Source organism: Triturus cristatus, chromosome 10 (assembly GCF_964204655.1).
Source record: "Triturus cristatus chromosome 10, aTriCri1.1, whole genome shotgun sequence".
NCBI lineage: Eukaryota > Metazoa > Chordata > Amphibia > Caudata > Salamandridae > Triturus > Triturus cristatus.
This window is the reverse complement of record NC_140593.1, coordinates 840562184-840580317: the sequence shown is the minus strand read 5'-3', so window position 1 is coordinate 840580317 and position 18134 is coordinate 840562184. Positions and strand designations below refer to the sequence as shown.

The 18134-nt window shown below is 44.2% G+C and overlaps 1 protein-coding gene across 1 annotated transcript in view; it reads left to right on the top strand.

Annotated features, from left to right (window-relative positions):
- Positions 1-18134, top strand: part of CLCN7 (Cl-/H+ antiporter 7) — a 236207-nt gene that overhangs the window by 13507 nt on the left and 204566 nt on the right. The gene's annotated exons all lie outside the window — the stretch shown is intronic.

Genomic DNA, 18134 nt, shown 5'->3' with positions numbered 1-18134 from the left:
CCTCTCCACCCCATTAAGCCTTAAGGGTTACAGTCTCACCTTGGCGTCAACCAATGTTGGAGGCTGCAGATTCACCAGTTTCAAGGCTCCTAGCATGACTTGTGTCTGTGATGAGATAAAAAAAATAAGCATTTACAATGCAATAGGTCTCGCAATTGCGATTTTGATCTGTTGGCATTGTAAATGGCAAAGCCTTTTATAATATTAAACGGCATTGTCTTTTACAATACCAATAGGTCAAACTTCGTTAAAAGCAAGACCTATTGTATTGCAAAGTGTGGTGTCCATTAAGCGGGCGCGCACTCCCAATTAAAGTTAAAAAAAAAAAAAAAAGAAACAGAGCGCGGTGACTCTGAAGCGGGTGCCGCGCTCAGCATGCCAAGTCTATAATCAATTAAAAAAATAACGGTAAAAGGAAGCACAGTGTCCCTGAAGCGGAAGCCGCATTCTTATTAAAAGTAATTTTTAAAAAAGTGTTGCCATTGTACTATGGAGGTAGGGGGCAGCCACTTTTAAAGTTAGAACGGCATAGTGCGCCATACGAAAGTGGCCGCCATTATGCTGTGTGGAACGGCATAGTGCGCTATACGAAAGTGGCCGCCATTATGCTGTGTGGGCACGCTGCAAATACAACAAAAAGCAGCCACCATTGTCCCCATTAGTTAGCAATAAACAAAATAGTGCTCACCTACTTATAACACACACCGTGTAATAAGCCAAGTAAAATGACCAGTCGCCATGGGAGGTTACAAAGGAAGACAAGGCGTTACTAAGGAGGGACTAACAAGCCTATTTACAAATCGGAAGTCAGCATTTATGAAGGACAATGACACAAGCCCAAGACAAATATGGGCGGAAAGTGGTCGGCCTTCTGTTCCAAACTCCAGTACAACAAGTCTTGCAGAGCAACGCATGCGCGCTGACTCTAGGCTCAAATTAAAAAGCGCCCCCCCCCCTCCCCCCGATTCATCTCACCATTCCTCTTCTGTACATGTTCTTGGCAATCCAATGAGTTGCAGGCTCCCCACAGAGAAGAGAATAACGGCATCAGACCAAGCCCTCCCCTCCATTGATGCTTCATTTCATATCCCCTCTGTCGCCCCTGGTTTGAAAACGTAAAACAGGCCTACACACAGGCAGGCAGCGGGTAAAGTACAGGGGGTTAGGGGTTGGGGGGTCAAGCCACTGTAGTTGTTTATGTATCTGGAGCACGGGACTGTACATAAATTAACTGCATCAATTCAGATCTGGCAACAAGTTGTAAAGATACTTTGTAACCTTCTGATCCTACAAGAAACCTGATTTTGTCAAACATTCCGAGGCAGACAGCAATGCCCTACGGGGACCAATCCTGAGAGTAATGTGTTACACATGTTTTTTGTTAGTAGGAGAGCTGGTCTAATGTATCAGCATCTGCTGTCTGTTAACCACTGACCTCTGCTTTTTATGATTTAATACATGGATGTGTGCGTTTGATTGCTGATCGTGAAGGATACTGTTTACTTGCAGTCATGGGGGTACCGTTCAGGGGCAGGCATGCCTCTTAGTCCACTGGGCATTCCTCTGGTCGGGCTAGAGCCCACATAGTGTTTTTTTTTTTGTTTTTTTGCAGGGGGCCGGTCCTAGTGCCTCTGTCGCATACCCCTGCTCCCAGAAGTTAACTGCAGCAAGTATGCTGAGTTTCAGAGAGAGAGGGGGAGGGAGTGGGAAGGTAGAGAGAAAGCAGTTGGAGAGGGAGGAAAGAGAAACAATGAATGGATGGAAAGAGAGATTTTGCAAGGAGGTAGAGGGCGCAGGGCTGACTAGAGAATTTGTGTCTGGGTTTCTTTGGTTCCACAGTCCAGCCCTGATGCCCTTTATCCTTAGCTGTGCATAGGCTTGGACCCAAAGAGGGGAGACTTGTGTTTAATGCCTCTGCTTACATGTGTAGGGTAGGTCAAAGTGCCTTCACTGCTGTTGCACAAAGTACTTTTAGGGTGTATGTAAAGACGAAGGGCCTTACCTACACCTCCGTTTCCAATTCTACCTACAATTGTCCTGCATCTTTTTCTTTTTGTGATTAGTTTTATGTTCCTCCGATCCTGAGTGGCCACTAAAACTGTATTTTTTTAAACATATATCTGAGTCTAGAGGGTTAGTTCAAACAACATTATCAAGCTCTCGAATTTGCAACCACTGCTTTCAGAGGACAATTTTTCTGCACTTCAGGCACTCAGAAGCTCTCATTATTACTGTTGTGGTTAAATCTTCGCTTCATGTCTAACCAGACCCTGAGGCATGTACAGGCGGCTCCCAATGTACTTAGCACCAGGACACCACGGGGGAGTGACCGACTCACTAAAACTTTGTTTATTATTATGCAGCTAGAGTCGTTTTGACAACATTAGCCCAAGTCTGTGAAGAATCCATTGGCTTTCGGTTACCGAGCATGTGAAGTTTAAAGCTATAACTTTGATATATATCATAGATAAATAATTTTTATTGCACAATTAATTAGAAACATTGCAATCAAACAGTTAAAATAAATTTTAAATAAATTGTAAATTTGATACTTGTATAGCGCACTACTCACCCGCAAGGGTCTCAAGGCACTTGTACGAATACCGCTGTGGAACCCATCCTGGCTTTCCCTGTGAGGCATCCACTCCTGGGCACCCCCAAGGTGGAGGCCAGGCATCCTTAGCGTTGTGGGGGCCGTTGTGGAGATTAAGCAAGCTATTGCCCAGAGTTGCAGAGTGGGACTCAATGATTGGAATAGGCACCGAGGCGAGAATTATCAGGTCCGTGGAATTTTTGAGCCCAAGACCCGCCGAGGTGGGGAATTGAACCCTGGTCCCGGGCTAGACCTCTGCATCAGGGTCTGCCGCTCTAATCATTGAGCCACACTTCTCCACAATAAAAAATAAAAGTCAATATAAAGTGCATAATTTCCAATGTTATAAAAAGATACATGACAGTTTATCATCCTGTTATTCTGGCGATCAAAGGATTTAGACACCACGTTGACAACTATAAAAACATAGGTATTAAAACAATTAGCACAGCATTATGGATTATAGTTCTATATGATTAACAGAGTCCAGAGCGGCTTTCACAGCAGACAGGAATTTCATGAAGCGTGCCGCCAGCTGCATTGAATCACCTTTTATGCACTCTACCAGTGCTGCTTGATATGTCCGTAAATTTAAAATACGCCAGATGGGGCAGAGCCAGTATATTATCAAGGTACGTAATTTCTCACAAATACACAATGTGAATGAAAGATTCCTCTTCTCCCCCACATGCTCGACACTGAGTGGCTTCAGTCTCTTATTCCCTCGTCCATACTTGTAAGCCAATAATGGAATCAAGCCAAACCGTAGTCTTATTAGTTGGCGCTTCATAATTGGTTTCAGAGGGGAGGACAGGTAATGTGGCCGGCCCCTGCTGTTGTAAAGTTTCGATGACCAGCTTACATGACTTACATTTTTCAGGGTTTGTGCGTCACTGTCTGCCAACATTATCTTTGCTTGTTTTGTTAAGAGTTTTGCAGCTGCAGATGTTCGTATGAAGGCGGATCCGATTTCATGAGCTTCCAGTACTTCAACGCTGAGGGGTTAAGAATTCACACCAAGTTGATCCTGGGCTGCTCATCATTGACCAGATCTGTTTCTTTAGCGTGTTGTCCCAAGCTTGTTTGGCTTTTAGACAGTAGGCTATGAACCTGGCTTTAAGGATTCACTTTTGTGATGCAAATTGAATTCCTTATGGATTTGCGCATGGGAAATGGAAGTCAGTAGAAAAAATATTCTACGGAAAAAAGCTTTATCCAGCCACGTTGTAATTTTATCTTTGAAGGCTATTGCACCATGGGCCACTGACGGTGGAAATTTAGACCCCATTACACAAATCAAGGGAGTAAGATCTGGTAAGCTCATTGCTTTCCTTGCTCTGCAAAAGGCCCTCTCTAACGATTGTGCTGTTCCTTGCATTGCAGTGATGTGAGTGGACTGCCTTCCTTTGTGATTGATCCAATCTCCCAAGTATTTGTATGCAGTAACTGTCTCGATAGGTTTACCTTCAACATGCCATGAACCTCTTCTCTTTATTTGTCTGGAGATTATCATTGTCTTTTTTTTTTGCCGTGTTTATTTTTAGATTTTTAACTCTGCAGTATAAGGGCAATGCTGTTAGTAGCCGCTGTAGCCCAATCGGAGTTTGGTCGAGCAATATTATGTCATTCGCATATTGGAGCGATTGAATTTTAGTTACGGCAAATTTAGAAGGGAAATCTCCGGCTTCAGCCAAACATTACGGTAAATCTGCCAGGTACAGGTTAAAAAGCATTGGAGCCAAAATACATCCTTGCTTTAAACCTTTGTTAGTTTGTATTTTTTGGGTGGTAGACCAGCCAAAAGTTACCCTAATCTTGACCCAGGTTTCAGAGTATTAAACGACCAATGCTTTTAAGAGAGTGTTGTCAATGCCCCAGTTTTTTAATTTCATCCATAATCTCGGGCGGTACACACTATCGAAGGCTGTTTGGAAGTCAGTGTATGCTGGATACAGAGCCCTTCCTTTTTAGGTCTCGCGCCTAATGGAGCAGTGCGGACCACTGCTCGTGCAGCGAGAGTCTTTTTGTAGGGGGTTTGGAAATGGACCTAGGAATCGCACACGCTTGTGCGTGTGGTTTTTCTTTTGGCCCACGCTATTGGCCTTTGTGTGCGTCTTTTTATGAAAGACAACACGCAATTGGCCAAAGGCGGGTGCATTGCTCCGCCCATGGCCTATTGGTGTCTATTACACGCATTGCTGACATGTATTTTCAATTATCGTGCCCAGACACGGGCACGATAATTGAAAACACATGTCTCGCTGTGGCGCGCGCGCACCACAAGTTTAGTATTGTTCATAGTCTGAGGTTGACCCAGAGCAAGCGAGAGAGAGGCAGCAAGGGGAGAAAGAAGGAGAAAAAGAAGGTAGGACACCAGTGAGAAAGGTGGAAGCCATGAAAACATGACGAATGGCTTGATTTAATTCTGCCACCATTTTATGCATTTTGTGAACGTGCGCGCATGACCTGACCCGTTCTTCAGCCTTCTCCCAGTTTCTACAAACTAGGAAATCCTATGGAACTATGTTTAGCGAGTCTTGCCCAATCTGCCTCTATGCTGAAAATGGTTAACCCATCATGCATTCATGGTGCCAGAGTATTGTTTTATATAATCGTGCACTCCGCGGGTCTTCTCCTTTTGGGTGTCTTTGCCTTGGCAGTTGTACGCACCCTGTCCATTATCTTCCCGTAGCGCCATTGTACATCTCGAGGGCGTGACTACACTAAGAAGGGGGGGTGCTACACTTGCTGTTCTGTGCCTCATGGCTCTTTTCCTGGCATCTTACTGCCAAAGCAGGGGTTCTGCTTCATTTGAGCTCACACTTGCTGGGGTTGATAGGCTGGGTCTGTTTTTAGCATCGCAGCGCAGGTCAGTGAACATGACCAAACAAGAGCAGGCTGGAAATACGGGCTCTGAAGAGCCCCAGATAGCAGACAGACCCGTGTCTTTTTATGTCACGTTCTTTTTGCAGAAAAAGAAGAATGGCAGAGTAACGTGACGCAGGAGATAATAGATCTTAACGTTTCTTGGTAGTTCGTCAATTAATACATTCACGTACGTACGTGTGTGTGTGTGTGTTGATCAATTGAGTTGAGTATTAATCTATTTCAGTGGCAAGAGTAAGCAATATATTTAGGAGACTTGAATACCTACACAAAACCCTCTTGGAGTTTCGTACTGTCTATTTCTGGGATCGCACCTGGAACAGTAATAAGAAAACGGCCTCTCTATTTTATTGTAATTTATAACCGAATTTGAGTTATGACATCACAATGTCTCATGCCAAAGTGAGCAAAGAGAGTGAAAGGCAGGCCACTGAGCAGATTTACAACTCGTAAGCATGAAAGGTATAACTGGTTTGACATCTTTTTTGTCTGAGCTGCATTGCACTGAAAAAGGAACTGACTGGTATCATGGACTTATGTTCACCATTACATCAGTGGTAGCTGAAGATCCCACCAATGGCATCTGCAGGGCTGAACGACTGTCCCATCCATGGCTCCCACAGCAGCCTTCTATTTGCAAAATAGAGACTAGAGGATGGGCAAAGAGTGAAATCTATAAAAACAAGCATTTGCAATGCAATAGGTCTCGCATTTACACGAGTTTGAGCTATTGTTATTGTAAATGACAATGCCTTTTATTTATGTTTTGGTTTTTAAAACATAAATAGAAGGCGTTGTCATTTACAATGCCAATAGCTCAAACTTGCGTAAATGCAAGACCTATTGCATTACAGATGCTTGTTTTGCAAGTGTTGTCAGGAACGTATCGCAAGCTTTTTTTGTGTATCGGGACTAGAAGTGAGCCTCTCCATAACTCAGGGATGCTTCTTTCCGACCTATACTCCCAAAATAAGGGCGCCATAATTGTTGCCCATTTCCGTGCTGTCCCTTTATACACCATGGGCGGTATACCTTTTGGGCCATGTGTCCCTCCCTGTCGCTTTTTTTTTAATGAGGTGCATAATTTCCTCAGATGTTATTTCTTTTTGGTTGTGGGAGCGATTTTGTGGCTCCATGATCCTTGATGCGTTGTTAATGTCCCTCATATTAGGGTTTTGGCCATTATCGCTAGATGTCTCCACATAGAGGGCTTCTATGTGATTTTCCCATGCTGCAGGTGAGATGTTTGTGGTTGTAGATCGCTGGATTGATCAGAAACAAGTATTCATCCAGTTCCAAAATCACTTCTGGTCCGAGGCTTCATTATTTTGTGTGCTTTACCCCAGTGATTTTCTTCGATCATTCTCCTATAGGAGTATCTTGCTTTCCTATATTTCCGATGGATTACTGTAACCTTAGCCTGTAATGGTCTATGTTCAGGCATGTTGTTGGTGGTTTTGCGCATGATGTTATTTAATTTGCATTTTGTTGTCACTATTAGTTGTTTGTCTTGTGAGGCGATAATCTTTTGGGGAAAATTTGTTGAGTCTTGGCTTCATCCCAGTGGTTAATTTTTCTCTTATTTCTACCAAGAAGGATTCTCAAGATTTTATCGTGGATAATTCGCCATTACTTTATTCGAGTGATTCCACTACTGTATTAATTTTTTCTTGATGTTCCGTCGCCCACCTTATTATTTTTATTGGTTCCAGTTTTTCCTCCTCACCGATCAGTTTGAGTTTTGTCCGGTGACATTGCTGGGATATGAGATCACAGGCGATGATTGCGTGGTTGCATGCCACAGATAGTATTACAGCAAAGTCTTGAATTACATGAAAGTGGGCAATCAAAATCCAAATATAATCCAGTGTGGCCAGTCTAGAATGTGAGGAATGAGTATAAGCTGCTGGCGAGTCGGCGGCTGATCTTCCGTTTAAGGATTCGGAGACCCAAATGGTTGAAAAAAGCCGACAGTTTAAGACCATGATTATCTTTTCGTTGGTACTGACTGCTTAAATCTGGAAAGGACCAGGTGGATTCATCCAGAGCTACCAGAGAGGAGTTCAGGTGAGATTCCATTAAGTTGATGTTGTCACCCATTATTATCGACACTGAGAATGGAGGTCGCTTGTTTGTTGGTAGCATTCTACTTAGCGTTGCTTCTCGTTTGGTCTTAGATGGATGACGATAAATGCAGCCAAGGTTCATGGAATGTTATGCCTGAGTTGGCGGGTCTGATTTTAGCAGCTTTGCCTTGAGAAATATATAATCTCCGCTTCCCTCACAGGGCTCGTAGAATCTACTCGCCCGCTCGCATTTGCTAGTCAAATTCAATTAGGACGAGCTATTTGTACGTCCTACTCGCCCTTTCTGACTAGTAGGAAGACAAATTGACACTTGACCTCTGCCTCTGAAAGCAAAGTAAATGTGACAAGATAGCAAGATTTTTATGCATCTTTAGTGCTCATAAAGTGTATGAGCAATAAAAAAAGCTTTTAAATCTTGATAACTTGTCACATTTGCTCAGCTTTCAGAGTCCGAGGTCAAGTGCATTTCAGTAAGGTCGAGTAGATGTTTCACGTTACTAAACCTGCAGGTCTAGTGCAATTTTTATGATTTTTCGAGCCCTGCCTCACATAGAAGTAATACCTGAAATGCCAAGTTGTTTTTGATGTAAATTGCCACCCCTCCCGATGCTTGGCCCCCTGCGTGTGAGACTGTTGCATTTGATTCGTAGACAGTATAGTCCAGCCATGGTGTTGAACGCAGGGCTCAGGTTTCTTGTACAGCAATGATATCATAAGTCTTGAGGAGTTGTATTGCGTCCCTTTTATCTTCATCATGGGTTAGACCCCGAATGTTTCAAGAGCAGATTTTTAATTTGGGGGCTAAATTATTCTTATTAAATAGGAGCCCCAAGGGGTTAGAGACTGGGGTTTAGAGCCCGTGGTACCCAGGACAAGTCTTTGGTATTCCTCCCCTTAGTGAGGCAATGGCTTTTGCCCCCTTATGGATCCTTTGTAATTTGTATTAACCCTTCGCTCCATGTCATTGTTCTCGGGCCATCTTTGGTGCCGTGCAGGATGGAGCCGGTTGCAGGTTTTGTTGTGTTCTTGCTATTCTCTTGCTCTTGTGGTTTTCTTTCTTGTTTTGACTGCTGCACAGTGGCAGCTTCTTTTTTCAGGATCGCTGGATATTTTATTGTTACTGGGTTTATGATCATAATCCCCAAGTCATCCAATCGATTTTTGTTTTCACTTGGGGCACTTGCACTTACCATGGCCTGGTTGGAGAAAGTTACTTCTGTTGTCTCATTTATGTCGCCAAGCTCTGGAGCAAAGAAAGCCACGCAGTCCATGTCTGTGGTTCCTATTTTTACTTAGCCCGGCTTGTTTGAGCAGAGCTTCAGGAAGTTTCCTCTGTTGAGGATGTCCCACTTCCCTTGCTAAATATACTCGGGATATAACATTATCTTTAGATTTTCTGGGTTTTCATGTTGATCCGGAATAGATGGTTTTTGTGGGGGACTTGCTTCCAAAGCATCAGTCCTCCATGTGGTTTGTAATTTGACTCCTCCAGGTGACCAAATCTTCCAGAGGATGGCTAATCTGCACTTCCTGTAGGAGTTCGACACTCCAGGTTCTACGGTGTGGGGAAGGTGGGTCATCAGTACTTGTTCTAGCGGGTTTTATTTCCCTTTCATTTTTATTTGTGATTGTCGAGGCTCTATGTTTTACTTGGGTGGAATTCTCTTGGGGAATATTTTTGGCTTAGGGTTGTATCCTTTTATTGTATTTGATTTAGGTTTTCCTTGATGAGTATTGTTTTTATTTTGGCTGTCCACTTCAATCCCTGGTAACTGGAGGGGCAAAGTTGTAGAGTCTCCTATTAACTTTTCAGCGAACCTTTCAGATTTGGGTGTTTTTCCCTCGGAAACCCCGATTTGAGGGAGGTCATCAGTGTTAAATTCAAAGAGTTCATTTCCCTTGTGCCATATCTCTTCGACTGATGAGCATTGTACATTTTCATCCATTATTGGCAATGGTTCTTTCATGACCTGCTTTACGCCCAGATATCCTGTGGTTCGTTTGGGATCGTGCGCACTTGTGGTATCGCTTTGACTTCTACCAAGTTGATCTTTTCCTGATGCTCTATAATTTAGTTTTAATTTTAGAGGTGGAACAATGTCCATAGTCCTTTCCTTAATTTCACTCAGGAGCCAGTGGGAAAGGGGCCCTTCCGTATTACATCTGCCCTTGTTCAATGTATTTAATTTTCTTATTTTTTTCTTGTTTTTTCTGGATAAATGCTGAGCTTCCATAGGTGGTGTTTTCGGGCTAGTTTTTATTTCAGTGCTTATGGTTAGATGGAGAGGAATTCTTCTGTCAGATTTTGAGTCCGTTATTGAGACCTGTACGTTGATTCTTGATGTTTGTTTAATGTCGCTCTTCTCGTTCGGGTTAATTTCCCTGATGTCTCTCCAGCTTCTCCTGGTTGCCGTCGGGCCTCATCTCTAGGTTTATACGAGTTATTGGTATTTCTCTACTCCTAATTCTATTTGTTTGTTCACCCGGGGAGCTCATGGATTTCTTTATTTAAGTTTAGTTGTGGAGCATAATTTAAGTTTGAGTTTAAGTTTTCTGGGGTGTGGAGTTTGTTTTTTGCGGCCATCTGGCTACCTCTCTCTTCAGGTCGTTAACTAGGGTACTCATTATTTCAGGCAGATTTTCCAGGTTCTGTAGTATAGGGCTGCATCCACATTCCTCCTGTTTAATGTTTAGCTCTGCGCTTGTCTGAGCTCTATGAATCAGGGAATTTAGTCGTTCGAACTTGCGGTCCTGGCCCGATATCGGGCCAGATACTGTCTGAAGTATGTTTATTTGAGTATTAAGCTTGTCGGCATACATAAGAGCCGCACTTGTCATTGAGATCAGAACGTTATTGATCACTGTGAGGTGGTTCTCGTTTTAAGTATCGGTGCGTAAGGCGCCTTTTCAGCTGGAGGAGATCTGGATTTCGTGGACTCATTGTTGTGAGTAAAGAAGCATGAATTCGAAAGGTTTGGACTCCAGCTGGCTTGAGAGTGTCGTTTTGCGGGCTCGGTGGTAGATGTCCCTGGTTGAAGATTTGAGGGATTAGTGTTTTCTCCAGTAGTATTTACTGGAAATGGAGGGAGGTCATCTCTTGCCATTGGAATTGTAGTGCTAGACTGTTGGTTGGCCTGTTGTAGTTCCTCAGGATTTCTAATATTGTTGTTACTGTTGGCGAATTGATAATAATTGGGCTAAGGAGATGATGCTTGAGTAGTATTCGTGTTTATCTCATAATTTAGACTGTACTTAAATTGTCGCTTATTGAATTTGTTGCCTTTGTTACCTTTATTACGTTTTTGCAAGTCTGCTGGGACGTTGACTTGCTCTTTGGATTAGGCGGAGGGACAACTGGCGTTGTATAGGTTGCCTGATGGTATAATTGCTGCCGCCATCATTCTGGGGCTGTTGGAGATTCCAGGTTTGGTCACAACTGGTCAGTTTTCCCTCATGTTTCCTCCTTATTGGGGGGAGCTATTTCCCTCTTTGAGTTGTGCTACTTTTATAGAATTGACAGCGCCATTTAAAAAAAAAAAAAATTGGGCGGGAGGGGGGGGGGAGGGGGGAGCTTTATGCTCTGGTGGGCCTTAATCAGCTGTTGATGCATTTACTCTTTTCTCTACGATTATTATTTCTGAGGACAGTAGGACGTTTGGCAGTGGTCTTTCTTGGGCTTCCTCATATTTGTTGGGATTAGCATCAGCACTATCTCCATGAGGTTTATTTGCTTTCTGTCCCTTCCGGGTTATTTGACGTAGATAGGCTCTTATGTCTCCTCTGCTGTTGGAGATTTTCTTGTTGTCATTATTAATTTAATTATTTTCACTTTAATTCCTAAATGCTGTGGGCGAAGTTTCTTTTTGTTGACCTGCCATGAAAACCAGCCTTTGTTTTACACGCCCTCCACCTTGAAGGTATAGCATTTTGGTCTTTTGCCTCTTTGCTGTTTTATGTGGGCGATATTTTACTTGATACTGAGCCTGGACAGAGTTTTGTGTCTGCATTATTTTCTGTAGTATATGGATTTATGTTTTTATTTATTGTTTTTATTTATTTGTTTTTGTGAGATTTATTTATTGGCTTATTGAATTGTGAGGAGTTTCCCTTCCTTGCTTGATTGATCTAGGGCCACTGGCCTGCATTTAGCTTAAAAGATTTACTGCAAAGGTTCCAGATATCGATATACTGATCCTAGGTTTCAAGCGGTCAAGTAGCTGCTTAATGCTGAGGCATATTGTTGAGTCTTGACCTCCCTCGATTTAACAGCAGACTTAGTGGAACAGCAGTGCTAAAACTGTGGTCCATATAGCGCTCACCTTGGCGGCCATTCCAATTTGGCAGTAAACAGATGTGGGCTGTGGGTTGAGGCAGAGACCGAGGCAAAACAGTTGCCATGGACCACTACCCTGCCACAAACCCGAGCTGTTTGCGCCTGAACGCTTAATGAAACCGGGTCAGATTACTACAGCAGCCAGAAATGTGCTTTACCGCTTTTTGCAGCTACGCTTACTCCTGGTTCGGGTCTTGGCTCTCCCTGCTGTCCCCCCTACTGGGGTTGATGAGGGCTGGACCAGTGACCGGTGGTGTCACTGTGACTTGCCAACTCCACATCAGTCTTGGAATCCTGGAAGTTGAAGGATTTTCCTTCTGGTGCGGGACAGTGCTGGACAGAGCTGGGTGCCAGCGCCAGTGGACTGGGGGTCAATTCGTCAAAGGGGGCTGTTGATGAAGTGGTCAATGAGAGCTGAAGCTTGCCCAAGACCTCCCTCGCACCCTGGGGTGCTAGTGGGTCCAGCCAGGTGGCCGCAGGCTGCACCCCGGAACTAACTGGGCCTCCTCTGCGGACCACCTGCGGGGCACTCTCCGCGACTATCTCAGCTGCAGTCGTTCTGTGCAAACTCACAAAAAAGCATCCCAGCACTGTCTTGTTGAAGTTTGTGGCAATATATATCATATATTTGGTAACCCCCTCCATGGAAAACCAGGATTCGGCACCATACTGTCAACTGACCAAGGAGATCTTTGAATAAGGGCTGGCTGGCAGTTCCTCTCAAGATATAGTGTCCAAATGTTGGGACGACTAGCCACCTGATCTTCAAAATAAGACTGGCTTCCCCAACTTAAAAATAGACAAAAACTCCATATGTTTACCTTCTGGCTATTTTAAACTATTTTTGTTGTTGCATTTGCCATTTTGTGTTGAAGATCCTCATTTCACCCCCCTCCCCATTTATTCCCCTTGACCTCCAGAAAACTGATATGAAAGTTCTTATTTTCTCTAAGCTGGATTATTGTAATGCTTTATATTTAGGTGCCTAAAATGTGCAGTAAAGAAACTGCAGTTTTTGCAAAATGCAGCGGCGAGACTGCTGCGCAAAATCCCTAAGTTTATTTCCGTATCTGAATCATTGCAGAGTCTCCACTGGCTCCCAGTGAGGAAAAGGATTGTTGTTAAGGCCTTGTGCATGGTCCACAAGGCCATTCATCGGACTGGCCCAAAGTACTTGCAGGATAATTTCTCCTGGTACAAGCCAAGCAGGAACCTTGGATCCGGATCCTTACGCGTCATCATTCCCAGATCAAATAAGCAAGAAGGGGGTAGGGCTTTTTTCATTTGTGCAGGAAAATGGTGGAATTCACTACCTCTTACGCTGTGTTATCAATCCTCCTTAATGCAGTTTAGGAAGTATCTGGAAACCTGGCTCTGTACCAAAATTGTAGAAAAAGCTGCTTCTAGAGTCATGTTGCGTCTTTACGACTTACTTGCTCTATTATCCGGCCATTTTTTTTTCCAGCATTGTGACACCTACGGGTATGTGCGGGCTTTTATAAAATTATTTCATTCATTCATTTGCATACCCTCGGTTTTGGCTCCTTTTAAATGCTGGTCTACTTTCCTAGAGCTATGCAGCCAGTAACCATCCTCATTTGCAACAAGCATTTACAATGCAATGGTCTCGGCATTGGTAAAGTTAGAGCTATTGGCATTGCTCATGACATTGTTTATGTTTTTGTTTTTAAAACATTTAAAGAAACGGCATTGTCATGAGCAATGCCAATAGCTCTAACTTTAACAATGCCGAGACCGTTGCATTGTAAATGCTTGTTTATTTAATACAAGTTGACAGCTGGGGTGGACAGATAGACAACCAGAATATATCCTGCTGGCTGGATCCCTTTGAACCCATGGGGGTGGGGGGGGCTCTAGGCGACAACATTATCTCACAGCCCATGCCCCTGCATTCATATTACACTATCACTGTATTCTCTGAGCCCGGTCTTGTCATGTCTGCATGCTTGCAGTGTCTCAAAGCGCTTTGAAACAGCAGACAGGCAGCATACCAGCGCTACATCACAATTTGTAAACAAACAAAACAGTTCAGACACTCTTTGTCACTCCTGTTCTTTACAATGATGCCCTTATCTGTTCTAAGCCAGACCCCTAACCCCCAACCACACACATAGCGCCCAGAAACATTAAGAGGAGCTCAGACCACCAGTCCGGTAATAGCGCCAGAGGTACATGAGGCTGGGGGTGAGTTTGCATGAAAATTCATTGATTTCCCTGTGTGCCTCGCTGCGCTATGTTAGCACTGAGTGCGAAATTCTAGTTTCACAGAGCACTGTATAGACTGGATCGCTTCTGGGTGCTATATTTAAATGTAATGCTGCGAAGGATGTCCCAATGACAACACAGGAAAAGAAATTGATGCAAAGGAATTGCAGATCACACGCTTTTCAGGTTGGGCAGGTCCAGCCCCCTTTAGATTTATTTCACGCGTTGCATCATGGTATTCGTAGTCTCAATTGGCAGTCATTCCTTCTCAGCACTCTAAGTCTTCACAAACATATGTTGATTTTTCTGTAATCTTTGTCAACAAAAAAAGCATCTACTTACAGTGTAAACAATGACGCAGTTCAAAGGTCAAGCGACAGAATTGCCTCTCCGGGGGCGCACGCACCCCTGCGCAGGAAGCAAGGCTCCGAGGGACCACGTTCATATGCTTGAAAGCGTGAGAGCTACCCCGACAAATCAGCTCGTGCAACATTTAAAAGTGCTCGGCTCCCGTTGAGGGATTCGTTTTACCAGAGGCATTATGGGACTTGTAGTTTTTTATATTTTCCATTCATTCCTGATTTTTCACCATTTTAGTTCACGACATGTACATACTTTGCTTTCTTTTATGCTAATCATGTAAAAACTCACATTTCTGTGCAGTTAAATAATTTTGTAAGGCAAATGGAAGAGTCCTTTAAATGACCACGCTGATAAGAATCACCCTGCTGTCTCTTGTCGTGATATAATTTAAAAGACGCTTTTGCAGCCAATGAATCAATAACCCCCAAAGTGAAGGAAACACATATAAGTGGCTTTTACGTCACCTTTCTTTGTATTGGTTACACATTTCTTTTTACTTTTGCACTTTCTATTGCTAGCGGTAAACAATGACGGGGGAAGTGAACAAAGTGTAAATAGCGCTTCACACCACTTAGGCGCTATGCTTGAACACAGAAGCAAACATTATTTGCACCAATTCTTAGGGAGGTGCCAACATCTGAATTAGGAGTGGGCAGTTCAAACTTCACGCGTCTCACTATGAAACCTCAGCTGAGACAGCGCACTGGGTGCAAAGCGGAAGCCGAGCCACTACAAACAAGCATTGGCAAACCCAATGTATCTGGACTTGGCAAGCTGTCGCAATGGATATTTTGCAAGCGGCACAAAAACAAAAAGAGAAAACAGGCAGCTACCTGACCAATCCACTATATGCTTGCAATAAATATTGTGAAATTAAAAATAATAACATCGGACTGTTTTACTGGTGATGTTTTGTCACAAGCATTTCAGTTGTATCGTGCATTTTATTATTATGTGACAGGGAGAAGAAAAAATCAACACCGAACAAAACAATTAAGTTAAGGGGAACACTTATAAAAGCAATGTGTTAGGTTGTGTCTCCCAGACCGTGCAAGAGGTCTGGTTGCACACAGAGGCGCAACTAGAGCCCAATTTCGAGGGGGGGGGGGCTAAGACATTTTTTCGCGGGGGGGGGGCTGGGCTGAATCTTTAAGCAATAGGCAGAGTGGAGCTGCAGGGGCTCTTAGAAGGGGTGAAACACCAGCGAGGCCTCATTAACATGCAAATGGTATTTCAAAGACCTGTGAAGTGCTCGGGTGCGGCTGTGTGGGCACTGGGAAGCTGTCTCATCCCGGGCTGCCACACACGAGGGGGGGGGATGAAGCCCTTTGAGTCCAATTGGTGTTGAGCGCCCGGTCCCTGGGGACGTAGATGAGGAAGTAAAGGGGGTGGGGGGAGGAGTAGAGAGGTGGGAGTGTAGGGGCCGCCACAAGAGGGCCCTACCCCAGTTTCTGCCCTGCTGCACTCGAGCACCATAGTAGTAGCCGGTATTTTTCTACTAATCCGATTTCACCCTATAATTAAACAAAGCAAAACCGCACTGTCAATCTGTCTATGCCTTGGAGCCCTAACAACAGTATTCACGGCCACATGCGCCCTCACACAAAATGACATTTAAAAAATCGTAGCATTTTCCTCATCAAGCCAACTAGGCCTGATAATAGTAACAATTGGCCTAAACCAGCCACAGCTGGCCTTCTTTCATATCTGCACACACGCCTTTTTTAAGGCAATGCTATTCTTATGCTCGGGGTCAATTATCCACAGCCTAAGCGATGAACAGGATATCCGAAAAATAGGAGGACTACAAAAAATGCTTCCAATTACCACCACCTGTCTAACTCCTTAACGTTGTGCGCAGGCAGCCTGGGGAAGCTCGAAGCAGGGAAATCCACAGCAGTTAGTTAGTTAGTTAGTTAGTTAAATTAAATTTATTAAGCGCACGTACGCCCGTAGGCTTCATGGCGCTGTGGAAGACTAGCAAAACATAACATGTGACAGAAAGAAAGAAAATTTAACTAAGGATAAGCTTGCTTAAAGAGCCAAGTCTTAAAAGCCTGTCTAAAGGCTAACAGATCTTCGTGGAGTCTTAGTGGCAGTGGCAAGGAGTTCCACAGGGAGGAAGCTAGGAAGTGGAAAGATCCTCCTCCCTGGCGTTGTTTCCTGATCCGGGGCACGACTAACAAATTCTTTTGGCCAGAACGGAGAGCACGGGAGGGAGTGTAACTGACCAGCAGGCAGCTAATGAATCCAGGGCCCTTACCTTGTAGAGCCCTGAAGATAATGCATCCCGCTTTAAATGCTGCTCTCTGCGCTACAGGCAGCCAGTGGAGACTGGCCAGTCCAGGTCTAATAGACTGCCACTTAGGAATTTTACAGATCAACCTGGCCGCTTGGTTCTGAACCAGTTGGAGTCTCTTGAGCTGCCCCGCCGGTAGGCCCAGATATAAACTATTGGAATAATCCAAACGGGACAGCACAAGAGCAATGATGACCTGAATCAGAGCAGGGTGGATTAAAAGGTGGGCGATCTTCTTAATCTTGCGAAGTTGGAAGAAACTTGCAGATACCACAGTCCCTACCTGGCTTTTGAGCGAAAGATCTTCATTAAAAGTGATACCTAAGCTCTTAACTGTTTGGGATTTAGCTGGAGGATCTCCCATTTCTGGAGGCCAGAAGTGTGGTCCCCAATGCAGTTCACTCTTCCCAGGCAAAATCAGTTCAGTTTTGCCTGGGTTGAGTTTCAGATGATTTAGGCCCATCCATCTCTGAATGTGAACCATGACCTCCCGAAATTCGGTGGCAGCGCCAGGGGAGTCCAGACAGAAGATCAGTTGCAGATCATCTGCATAGTTAAAAATTAAGGCGCTAAACTTTTTTAATGAAAATAACAAGGGTCGTAAGTACAAATTAAACAAAAGTGGGGACAGGGACGAGCCCTGGGGGACTCCACATTCATTTTTGATTTTGGGCGCTGTAAAAGTTCCCAATCTCACTGCCTGGGTACGCTCCGAGATAAATGACTTCAGCCATCTAAGTGCCGAGCCTCTCAGGCCAGCCTGTTCGACACGGTCGACCAAGATGGTGTGGTCGACCGTGTCGAATGCGGCCGATAGGTCGAGAAGTACCAATGCTTGGTGAATGTCCCTATCTGCATTGCTTCTTAGTACATTCTGGACCGCCAGTGTCACCATCTCGGTTGAATGCCCTGGTCGAAACCCAGCTTGGTTATGCTCCAGATATCCAGTGGTTTCAACGAAGCTAGAAAGGCAGCTAGCAACGTGTGCCTCCAGGATTTTTGATAGGAATGGCAGCAGGGATATCGGGCGGTAATTAGATGGATCGTGAGAATCAAGACTGGGTTTTTTGATCAGGGGAATCAATAGAGCATGCTTAAATCCTGCCGGTACCTTTCCCTGGTTAAGTGAGTCGTTAAGCAGAGAGAGGATCCCGTGAGGGATAGAGTGCCCAATCTCTGTAAAAATGTGGGGTGGGCAGATGTCATCGGGTGATCCAGACTTAACCCGTGCCAGGAGAGTTGAAAAAGTTTTAGCATCTATAGCAGGAAGGGTGTCTAATGTAGTGGGGTTATTAAAAATATCATCTAAAGGAGACGATTTAGGAGAGCTAGCAATGTTGCGTTTTA